Source organism: Balaenoptera musculus, chromosome 5 (assembly GCF_009873245.2).
Source record: "Balaenoptera musculus isolate JJ_BM4_2016_0621 chromosome 5, mBalMus1.pri.v3, whole genome shotgun sequence".
NCBI classification, from domain to species: domain Eukaryota; kingdom Metazoa; phylum Chordata; class Mammalia; order Artiodactyla; family Balaenopteridae; genus Balaenoptera; species Balaenoptera musculus.
The window spans coordinates 66,732,707-66,744,765 of NC_045789.1; the positions used below are offsets into that span (position 1 = coordinate 66,732,707).

Sequence of the window (12,059 nt, forward strand, 5' to 3'; positions counted from 1 at the left end):
CCTCCTTTCCCCCCATAGATTTCCCTGTCAAGATACATAAAAGAATTCAGACTAATCAAAAAGCCCAAGTGAGCTGGCTGGCTAACTAGGACAGGCCCAACCTTGAGTTCAGAGAGCTTTCTAATGTATTCCACCTGTCTCTCCAAAGAACAAAGTTTACAGGATATGTTGATGGCAAAGGAGGCTTGCTTCTAAAGAGTGAGATGATCATATGGTAGCCGAAATGGCATATCGTAGAAGCTCAGCACCAAAAATACTGTCGCTCTTAATAAATGACCCATGCCCTAGATGCTGAATTTCTTTCTCTTTCTTCTTCCCTTCCTTCCTTCCCTCCCTCTTTTCTTTTCCTTTCTTCCTTCCTGTCTTTCTTTCTCCCTCTTTCTGTCTTTCTTTCTTCCTTTCGCTGTTTAATCGTCATGAGAGAAGTAGCCAGCAGTAATGCGAAGACGTGAAGGGTCAGCTCTTGAGGCTGTTTATCATCTGGCCCACCTTACCCATCCAAACCAAGCATAGGATGGCTCCTCTTTACCCCAGCAAGGTGCACTTTTCATTGTCTTGTCCTTTCCCTCATCCCCCTCTCATACCTTTCTCCCCAACACACACAAGTTGGGATCATCCCTGCCTCCACCTGCTGTCCTGCCTGGATTTGTGTGCCCTTCTCAGCTATCTCTCCAAATCCTAAAAGGTTTGATCCATGTTCCATTCTCCATGAAATCTTGCCTAATGACACCAGCCAACACCAATCTTTTCCTTTCCTGATTATCCCTCCCATTTACTCTCAAACCAAGGATAGAAATGGCTGCTGTGCTTGGACTTGGGTCTTGAAGATTCCAAGGTTACCTCTGAGCTCAAGGGCACCACGGCCTTCTAGCAATGACAGTGAGAATGATATGGGAGGAGGGAACAGAGCGGTGTGTGTCTAGTATTTGCCAAGCCTGGTCTAAACCATCTAACTTGGTAGTGGTTGTACTGGAACTTAATATTATGTTGTCCATATAATCCAGTTGTATGCAGTTCTATGCTCTTATGACCCTTCTGATAACATTTGCAGATTTTAAAGGGATAGACTGTTGAAGTTTTAGAGAGAAATAACCATAAATGATGTCATAGAGAGTTACAACCGATCATTCTTGAGGGGCCCCTCAAGTTGGCCTTCCCTTCTTGGGGTTGGTTTGACAGACCCCAAAAAGATGATTTTGAGGATGCACCCAGGGATGATGGATTTCCTGGCGTGTTTTCTCATAAATATATGTATAAAGGTATCCGTATGTATATATGTTCTATATTTACATACTCAATGTATAAACCAGATTAGTAATTCATTTGCAATTGGAGACAGTCCTTCCCAGAAACTACGCTTCCCAGGGCTACTTCTACAAGACACTTCCTTCTGAATAGAGGTTGGGTAAGAACTTTGATTAGTGTCCAGGAAGTTGTCCAGGGAGCATGAAATCAGAACCTTTCCCCATTTTTTTCCCAGTGGGTCAAACTGCTCTGGCCCTGCCATTTGCTGGCTGTGCTGGCTTTCAGCAAGTGTTCAGCGTCTCTATGCCTCGGTTTTCCAGCGTCTATGCAAATAGTAATAGTACCTAACTTATAGGATTGTGGTACAAAGTGCTTACAACACTTAAGTAGCACCAGCTAAGCACTTATTCAGTGTTTGTTTCTTATGATTATTGCGTATATCTTTTCACCAGTACTTTAGAAATAGCATTTCCATAAATAATGCAACAGCCCTAATGGAATAATGAAGCCCATGTTGATTTTTTTAGTCTTTAAAGATTATTCTAAATCCAGGAGTACCAAGTCGAGGGGCTTACTGTGTGAGATACATCTACTTTTTCCTTTCCTTTTATACACCGTTTCTGGGAGTAAGCTCCACTCATGGTTCAACTTCTGTTCTCAATTTTTATTCATCAAACCCCAGAAGCAGAAGGCTGTGTATCTGAATACAGCAAGTGAAGCCCCATAGACTCCACGGCTTTAGAAAACGCTTTCTGCGCTGTCACTTCCTGCAAATTCTTTTACCCAGAAACCGTGTTCCCCGTCTACCCTCCCTAAGTCTGTGATTTTCTCCCCCTCCCCGGTGGGGCCTGGCGCCCTTCAAAGATGATTGACACACACGGAAGGCAACTGTAGGCTGGCCTTCTGGATGATTCACCGGGCTGGCGGCTGGGCTGGCCCTCCTGCTGGCGGGCCGGTACTTATTCCGGAAACACCGGCAAGTAGAAGGTTTTGCTGCCTTAGTCTTATTTTGTTGTCGTTGTTAATAATAAGGTAGTAGCCACACCTACCATAGTTTCTATTGGATAAAAACGTGAATGGGTTTTTGTCTGTTTGGTTTTTTTTTTAAGCTTCAGCTCTCTACTAAGTGCACCCTTTCCCAGGTGGGGCAGGTAGTCTAGAGCACTCTGGGACGGCTGGGGAGAGAAGCCAGCTCTTTTGCAAGTGAAGTATCCAGAGCCCGCCCTGCACCCCAGCCCTTGACTAGAATTTCTCCTCCTTCCCTCCCTGGTTGTTTTACAAGGTATCGAATGACTGGCGGCACCCAGTCAATGTGGAGGCCAAGAGAATGGACTCAACACCTTCCTCCTCTCCCCCTCTCCATCCCTCCCTCCCCTCCCCTCCCCCCTCCCCCCTCCCCTCCCCCTCCCCCTCCCATCCCCTCCCTCCCCCTCCCCTCCCCTCCCCTCCCCTCCCATCCCCCTCCCATCCCCCTCCCCTCCCCCTCCCCTCCCCCTCCCCTCCCCCTCCCATCCCCACCCATCCCCCTCCCCTCCCCCCTCCCACTTATCCTTCTTCCTCCACCCCTCCCCCAGCCAAAACACCAACCAACCAATCCAAAAACCTCTGAAGAAGGACAGTGTTAGAACTATGGAACCAAAGCATTTCCAGTAGAGGGGAAAAGCCGGAATTTCAACTTTTTTTTTTTTTTCTTCAAGGGAAAAAAATAGAATATATCTCTGGGCAAGCAGGCCAGCCTCCCGGGAGGGAGAACCCACGATTTCCCCAGGTAGTACATTCCAGATAGTGAATAAATTGTCCAGAGATACTGGACGGGGGCAGGGGGGCCACAGAAATACACGACATTTAAATACAATGATGGAAGCTGTTTACAGTCCTCTGAAAGATGCCAAAGGGTTTAACAGTCAGTCGCAATAGCTCACAGCAGCCGCTGTGACACCAGAAGAGTTGTAGCGTTCCAGTCTTTTCCTACTGGAAAAGCTGAAGCAACACAATGACTTGCCCAGGGTCACGCACCATGCTTGGGACAGAAATAATCCTGACTGCTCCTTCCGGGCTCTACCCAGCTGACAAAGCCACCTTATTACTGTACTATCGTTCGAATCAGAATCATTTAAATTGCTCCTAATTGCAGGCCAGCGGTGAACTTTAACCTCCGTGTGACTCTGCCAGGCCAGGGCGCTAGGAATGACGGAAGTTTCCCAAACTCCTGAATATGGGATGAAATGCTGGGGGGGGAGGGGGTGGGGAAAAAGTGTTTGAAAACTTGACTCTGAAACTACTAACAAGCATCATATTTAGATTTTTTTTTTTTTTAATGAATTTGAAATGTCACCTCTCGCACTTGGGATCCAAATGGATGCCATTAAGAAAGGCGATTTGGGGGTAAATCTCAGATATATTCCAAGCAGTCAATCTTCACACACTTCCTTCTTATGCTCATTAAATGACTGTTTTGTGTTTAAAGATCCTATGTTATCACTTATATGTGGAATCTAAAAGATAAAACAGTCTGTTTCTGTATATATGTAACGAAACAGAAACAGACTCATAGAGAACAAACTAGTGGCTACTGGTGGGGAGAGGGAAGTGGGGAGAGGCAAGATAGGGGTAGGGGATTAAGAGGTACAAACTAATACTATGTATAAAATAAATAAGCAAAAAAGATATATTGTACAGCACAGGGAAGTATAGCCATTATTTTGTAATAACTTTAAATGGAATATAATCTATAAAAATATTGAATCACTACACCTGATTCAATATTCAGGTCGTACACCTGAAACTAATATAATATTGTAAATCAACTATACTTCAATTTTAAAAGATAAAGTTTTTAAAATGAAGAAAAGTAAATAAACTTTCTTTTTAACTCTTTTGTAGGCAACTATTAGGAGGGGGTGGGAGGAGGGGACTGAGGAAGCAACCAGGAGTATAAATTCAGATCTGCCCACGGGGCTGGGCACGCGCTGTGCTCAGGAAAGAAAGTAAATTCCATAGGGCTAATTGCTCTGATTCATTTGTCCAAGCAGAGACACCACCTACCTGCTCCCAGGTATTCAGGTAAATGACAGGTGGGCGGGACCTACTGACTGTTTCAATAGCTAAGGTCCCAGCAATGTTTTATCTGTCGAGGCTCCCGTGATGTCACACATTTCCTGGTCTCCACCGACCAGTGCCTTCCTCCTTCCTCAAGGCACCTGTACGACCGGTGGAGGCCGGTCCTGCTCAGGTGGCCCAAGGAGCTGCTGGATTAACCCACAAGGCAAGAGAGCTGCAGAGTTGCTGCTGCTTTGAGAGCCCCAGGCAGCACTCGAAAAGGTGAGCTGAAACCCTCCATTTTTCTCTCTGGGCATTTAGACCACTGGCCCCGGAAGGATCTGAAGGAAGAATTTGAATGAAAAACATAAGCTGAATGGTTTAGCCCTGGGTGTTTGACCCAGAGGGAGAAGCCCTTTTTGAAAGGAAAAGAGATGCCGTTGTCATTCTGGTGGCACAGGAACTTTCTCCCAGTCCAGATATTTAATCCTTTTTGTTTCTCTTAATCATTAATCCTGCCTCTGCTTGTCTGGGAAGTTGAACTAATTATTATTTTTTTAAACCCTGAAGTGGAGTGGGGACTTTTTTTGAAACTTAACTCAAAGATGCAGACCTCTTCAGCCCGTGTTGGGAGGGGGCTGAATTCAGAGTTGCGGTATTTGCCTTATTTTGTCTTACCTTCTGCGTTCACCGGAGGCAATTTCCATCTAAACCTGTGAGATGACCTCAATTTTTTTTTCTCCTGCAAGTCTGTTCCTCCAACAGGTAAGCTCTGTTGCCCTTACTCAGCAGCCCTGCGCTCCAGCGTTCCTCCCTCTTTCTACTCTAAAAAAGTCTACTATTTTCTTTGTTCTTTGTTCTTTTTCAAACCACTTTGCAGTCTGGATTAAAATTGTTTACGTTCAGACCCTGAGTGCCTGCCTGCTGACCTTTGGTTAAAGTAAAGATTATTTCCTCAGTGTTTACAAGAATATGAATTCAGGTCTGATTTGTAATTTTTTGGAACTCTTCCATTTTTTGCCTCTCTTTCTTTTCTTAGCAAATATACCAAGGAGATTGTTCTGCCAGGACCTTTCTTTTTTAAGTAATTTTACCTCTAGGATCCATTTTTGCTTTCCTAATCCTGACCACACAGCCTGTTGCTACTTCTGTTCTTGACAGCCCAATAGCCACACTGCACTCAGTTCTGCTGTTAGGGGAAAAGTAAGCCATCTCCAAACCCAGGTCCCTGCTGGGAAGAGCTGGAAAAATGGGGGAGAAAACTCGACCTGGGAGAGAGGCATTTCATTCTGGATTCCTTCATGGGCTATTTTTCTGAGATTTCAGTTAGCAAGGGAATAATATGTTAGGAATATTCATATTCCTATGAATACTCATATTCCTCCACCCAGAAATTCAAAGCGCATGGCAGTTCTCCAAAAGTATAAATTGAAACAAGCTGAGAACACTTTGGTCTCAGACAGTTGCTTCTCCCCCGAGACTCTGCTCCGCACTTGTTGCCAGTTGCTCTTACTCCTCAGAGGCTTATATTGCTCTTCAAGTGACCTTCGAGTCTGTCCTTTTCCCCTGAGCCCTGTGCTTGGGTGGTGACGGCTGCTTGTCCCTCACCAGTGTGCTCACTTGATTCCGAGTTTTGTCAGCAGAAGAGAGAAAAAGATCTCTTAGATCCTGAATCTTCCGGATAAAATTGTGTCTTTAAAGTCACAAACCTCTCGACAAGATTGCCTTTCCTCTGTTGGCCATGGTTTGTTAGTTCTTTGCATAGTAGTTCATGTATGGTTAAAGCAATCATTTCATCACTATATGTCAGAGCCCCTGGCTATTAAAGGAAAAAAGCCAAGGACACTACACCCACAGATATAAATTTATTTATTTATTTATTTATTTTTGGCTGTGTTGGGTCTTCGTTGCTGCGTGCGGGCTTTCTCTAGTTGCGGCGAGCGGGGGCTACTCTTCCTTGCGATGCGTGGGCTTTTCATTGCGGTGGCCTCTCTTGTTGCAGAGCACGGGTTCTAGGTGCACTGGCTTCAGTAGTTGTGGCACGTGGGCTCAGTAGTTGTGGCACACGGGCTCAGTAGTTGTGGTACATGGGCTCAGTAGTTGTGACACACAGGCTCAGTAGTTGTGGCACACAGGCTTAGTTGCTCCACGGCATGTGGGATCCTCCCGGGCCAGGGCTTGAACCCGTGTCCCCTGCATTGGCAGGCGGATTCCTAACCACTGCACCACCAGGGAAGTCCCTACACCCCCAGATATAAGAAAGGGAAAAAATTACAGAGACTGGAATTCACAGTGATCCAGAATGCAGTTGGTGTCTTGGATAATGTATACATGAGTTTTGTCCAAAGGGATGAAAAGATCCACAGTGGTTCCCTTCCTGTAGTAACTCCATCCCTTGGTTAAGTGGCAAAAAGGCTTGACTGAAAAATGTACAGTCTCTTTCATTTACATCTTCCTTATATTACTTCTCTGAGCCTCAGTTTCTTCGTCAGTAAAACAAGAACTAATAATCCCTACAGTATAAAGTGGTCCTGAGAAGTACATGAGGTAACATATATAGAGCATCTATATACATCCTTCTTTAAGGCATTTATCTGGGTTGCTTGGAAGAGATAGTCTGACCTTACCGAGATTAAAGGTCTAATGTGATTGCAATTGTTAGGGGCCCTGATAGTTCTTGTTACCGTTATTAATTGTAAGTAATTAACACCAATGTTCACAGTGCAGAGAAAGGAAACAGGCAGGAGGCAGGAAAATGCTTAAACTGTGTCATTAAACAGGCCAGGCAGATTGGTCTCCACCGACCTCCCAGGCAGGGTTTAGGAGCTGTCCGCCACTTGTTACTCCTGCCTTTTCCCTCCTCAAGGTTCTCATCCCACAACAGTCCCACAAAATGTGGTCCTTCGCAGGCCTTTGGGGGAAATGTCCTGCTGTCATTTGCTGTAATCTGACTTGGCAGGCAGCCCTCTCTGCCTTCAGTTGTGCTATCTGCAGGGCAGATTGGTGCTTGGTCTCCTCCAGGCTTGCAGATAAACACCCTTGGCCACAGCCTGGTGAGCTGCAGGGCCAAGTCGCTGGGAGGAGGAGCCTTGGACTGAAGAAGGGGGACTTGTAGGTCTTTTGGATATGATAATTCCCTCAATGGACTATCGTGTGTCCTTTGATGACCTTGAGCCGTTGCATGAGGGCAGGCATGTTCCCAGGGCCCTGGGACCTTCTCCAGGTCTCACCCCATCCTGAAAAGATAAGGCAACTGTTCGCCATTCAAGAGCAAGGTAACAGCTTAGTGGGTTGAGACCAAGGGTTCAAAACCTTGATCCGACTGCTAGCTTGGGAAAACACCTCAACCTCCCTTTCCATCAGTTTCCTTGTTTACCTTTTCCCGCAAAAGGGACGCTAACGTGGTGTGCTTCACACGCCCCTGGGCCCCATAACAGAAGCTGGATGGGCTGCACACCTAGGTGGGTAGGTCAGGTTGACTGCAGGGGAGTGGGCAATGCCTCCCTAGGAAATATTAGTCTTATTTATTGAATTCTAGGTGGAATGGTGCTACTGCTTTAGAAGAGTGGCCCGGTCTCAGCCACCAGACTCCCTTGGTTCAAAACCCAGCTCCACCTCCTACTAGCCTTGTGACCTGGGATGGGTTATTTAACCTCACTTTACCTCAGCTGTAAAATAGGCTTATTGTGAAGTTGAAATGAGTTGAAAGGTACAAAGTGCTTAGAATAGTCCCTGGCACAATGTCAGCTATTACTAGTATTATTTTCTTGAAAGGAAGGCACCCTGGGTAAAATCAGTCAGATCTGGGTTAGAGAGCCAGTCCCGCCATATAATTACTAAACTAAAGAAGCAATTTAATATCTCTTCGTGTGAGTTTCATCATCTAGAAAACAGAATACTTACCAAACCCAGTGCTGTCACGAGGAATAACTGAAATGGTTTTATATAAAGTGCCTGGTATATAGTAAGCACTCAATAAATGTTAAATTGTATATTACTATAGGAAACAATTGTTATATTGGATACAGCTAGACTTCTAAGGCCATGCTACAGTTTGGATATGATAATGATGGAAACAGTAGTAACTTGAGAACCAAAGATTCTCTGAGCAAAACAGACTTCCCAAAAGGCCCCCAAAGGCTTAAAAGGAGAACCTGATTAACAAAGATTATCTTGTTTATCTTGGACTTCCAGGGGAGGGGAACTGCCAGTTGAAATGCCTGAACCTTTGCAGAACAGTGGGCAGTAGGATTCTGCGATGTAAATAAACAGTGGGTTTTCCTGGAGCAGTGATTCCTGGCTTCCTGGCTTGCAGTGTCTCCTTTTTAGATTTGAATTCCTCACTGAAAGTGGAGAAATAGGGTCTGCTAGGATTCTGACTACTTAAAAGGCCATTTTGTAAGATGCTACCAAGAGGGGACGTATGAGGGATGCTCTAAAATGTGTCCTCCTCATTGTCTCAGTATCCGTGGACTCCCCGGTGGTACATAACTATTCTTGATATTTCTGTGCTGGCATCACATAGACTCACTTTCATGTGGGTGGCAAATTTATTGTCCTCTGACAGGGCCTCCAAAGTATCAAGGGCTTTTCAAAACCATTTGGAAGGAAGACTACATCACTCTTTCTGGGTTAATAGGATTTAACCATCTGTTATCTCCAAAGAATAAAGGTTTACATGAAAGCCATACAAATTGCAAAGCACAAAAACTGCACTGAGCTGAAATCAAAAACAGAAAATGTTGGTTGTCCCCTATAAACTTCTTACATTCATCTTTTCCTCTTACTTTGTTCTAAGGGACATGAGGACACCACAGTGACCTGTTGCTTAGTTACCCACAGATATATTTCATATCAGTATAAGGAAGAACTTTCTAAAAATTAGAGTTGTCCAAAAATCCAGTAGTTTGCCTTTAGGTCACTAAGCAACAGTGACCTGTTGCTTAGTTACCCACAGATATATTTCAGATCAATACAAGGAAGAACTTTCTAAAAATTAGAGTTGTCCCAAAATCCAGTAGTTTGCCTTTTAGGGCACTGAGTTCCCTGTCACTGAAGGTGATTGTTTTTTGGTATATTTAGTACCTGGTACATGTTTGCTGAATGAATGAGTGACAAAGAAGATTTGTGTTTCTCTAGCAGCATATGCCGCTCATCTGTAAAATAAAGACTATAATCACTGATCTCATAGGATCATTCTAAAGATTAAATGAGAAAATACATGGAAAGTACCCAGCATAGTATCTTGCACTTAGTGAACTGCTCATTAAATAGTAATAATCATTATGTTTTATTTTATATTATATTCTAAAAGGAGAGAAGGGGTTCCTGGGATTCAGGTAGAGGGTAGACAAGATGACCTCCAAATTTGAGATTTGCGGTTTCTGTGCTTATCTCTCTATTCCTGTTCTCTTCACCCCTGCCCTTCTGTGTCTGCCTTTCTAGAAGAACTTCTCCCCCCTGTTCCAGGGAGCCATGCTCCTTGACATGGTAGATTGACAATACACTCCTAACAGTGGTTAGGTTCTGTCCCAATTAACCAGAGACTTTCTTTTTTTAGTATCACTAATATGTGACTTGAAATGTGTGGACTTAAATTCCACCATTATTTTCCAATGACTCTTAGTCGCTTCTTGTGTTTGATGCATTTGTCACAAGGACATAAAAGACTTCACCAACAGCAGAGTGGAAACTCTCCAAGAATTTTCTTTAATGGCCTCTTGGTGCAGAGCATGACAACAGCGCACATATGATGGTGAGGACTAAATATGTCATTGCTATTTGTTGAGATGATTTACATAACTTGCTTATGACTACTTCTGTCAGTCGCATGGCCTGTTTGAATAGTACGCTGTGTGTTTAGGCTTCTGCATACTCATGTTAATACATGAGTCATCCGGTGTTTTCAAACTCCTCATTAATTATTATCATTATGCTTGTATTATGTCTTCCACAGCACACATACAAACTCAGCTATTCTACCTGTAGTCTTTTTTCCCCTTTGGGACCCTAGCAAATTTGGTTTAACAGTCATCTCTGAAGACTTCTGTGTTCTAACTTAGCAATGGATTAAAAGAAAATTATTAGGTTTTTATACCAGGGCAGAACTGCTATCCCTAAGTATGTAGCTATCTAAGTGGCTGCCACTCAGCATATTGTCCCTAAACCCTGAACCGTGCAGACAAGCGTCGGAGAGGATCCTGGGGAATGTGTACCGCATTCCTGGGGAATACCCCTGGAAATACAGAGACCCCATATTCACTTCATATTGCTGCTGTAACGAATTAAACTTGGCATCTTAAAACAGCAGACTTATTTTCTCACAGTTCTGGAGGCCAGGAGTTTGAAATCAAGGTGTTGGCAGAGCCTTGCTTCCTCTGGAAGCTCCAGGAAAGAATCCTTCTTTGCCTCTTCCAGCTTCTGGTGCCTCCAGGTGTTCCAGGCTTGTGGCTGCATCCCTCCGGTCTCTATCTCTGTCTTCACATCACCCTCTCCTCTGTATCTGTGTCTTTTCTTCTGTCTCCTAAAAAGACACTTGTCATTGGATTTAGGATAAATCAGATAATCCGGGATGATCTCATTTCAAGATCTTTAACTTAATTACATCATCAAAGACTTTTTCTAATAAAGTCACATTCACAAATTCTGGGGGTTAGGATATGGGTATGTCTTTTGGGGGGACACAGGCCCCTCCCACTACTTATAGAGAAATTCCTTGTCCACTTAGAGGCTGAAATATTGTGCAGAATCCAGCAAGGAGAGTTAGAATTGGCAGTCTTCACCACTACCATTATTTATTCCTATCTTCAGAGTACAATAGTTAAGTGTTTCATATTCTAAAGACCTACTGAATTTTTTTAGTCAATAGTGTAATTTATCTACAACAGCAAATCAGTAGGGGTTTCCCTGGTGGCGCAGTGGTTGAGAATCTGCCTGCCAATGCAGGGGACACGGGTTCGAGCCCTGGTCTGGGAAGATCCCACATGCCGCGGAGCAACTGGGCCCATGAGCCACAATTACTGAGCCTGCGCGTCTGGAGCCTGTTCTCCGCAACAAGAGAGACCGCGATAGTGAGAGGCCCGCGCACCGCGATGAAGAGTGGACCCTGCTTGCCGCAACTAGAGGAAGCCCTCGCACAGAAACGAAGATGCAACACAGCCAAATAAATAAATAAATAAATAAATAAAAATTAAAGGTGCTAATAATTAAAAAAAAAAAAAAAAAAGCAAATCAGTAAAGGTCATTTTAGGTTGCTTTGATATACAAGTAGTATCCTGGTTAAGGAAGTGATTATTCCACTGAACCCTGAGCCCAAAGCACAAGTTTTCACTTCCAGGAGCCACGTTTTCAAAGGGACCTTAACAAACTAGAGGGCATCCTGGGTGGACCCTTTACCACTACCTGGACTACCCAGGAAGACAACTGGAAGAACCAGAGACAAAAAGACAAGAGAGAAACCACAATACTGTCTTTAATTTGGGGGACTGGCATGTTTTGAGGGAATGAATGTGATCTATGTTACACTGAGTGGCGGAACAAGAGCCAAAGGTCATATTAACAAGAGGGAAGCATTCATTCAGCTGTTGGCAAACTGATGAGCTCCCCATCACTGGAGGTGTTTCAAACAGAAGCTGATAGGTCATCTGTCTGGGATGTTGTAAAGAGGATTCTTGCACTTGGTGAGAATCTAAGATCATTACCCAACTCAAAATCCTGTGACTTCTAAATAATTTTAAGATCTCAAATATAGATCATCATGTGGGAACATCAGACAC

The 12,059-nt window shown here is 44.1% G+C and overlaps 1 protein-coding gene across 6 annotated transcripts in view; it reads left to right on the forward strand.

Moving 5' to 3' along the window:
- The window catches only part of LNX1 (ligand of numb-protein X 1), a 219,936-nt gene that overhangs the window by 66,050 nt on the left and 141,827 nt on the right, over nt 1-12,059 (forward strand). The window contains exon 1 of one of the 6 annotated variants that reach the window (XM_036851973.1): nt 4,400-4,566. The exons of 2 other annotated variants lie outside the window; for them this stretch is intronic. The gene's annotated coding sequence lies outside the window, so the exon portion shown is untranslated. Of the gene's footprint in view, nt 1-4,399; nt 4,567-4,977; nt 5,050-12,059 lie in introns of those variants that run through there. 3 more of the 6 variants (XM_036851980.1, XM_036851976.1, XM_036851975.1) reach the window with 3 other exon arrangements.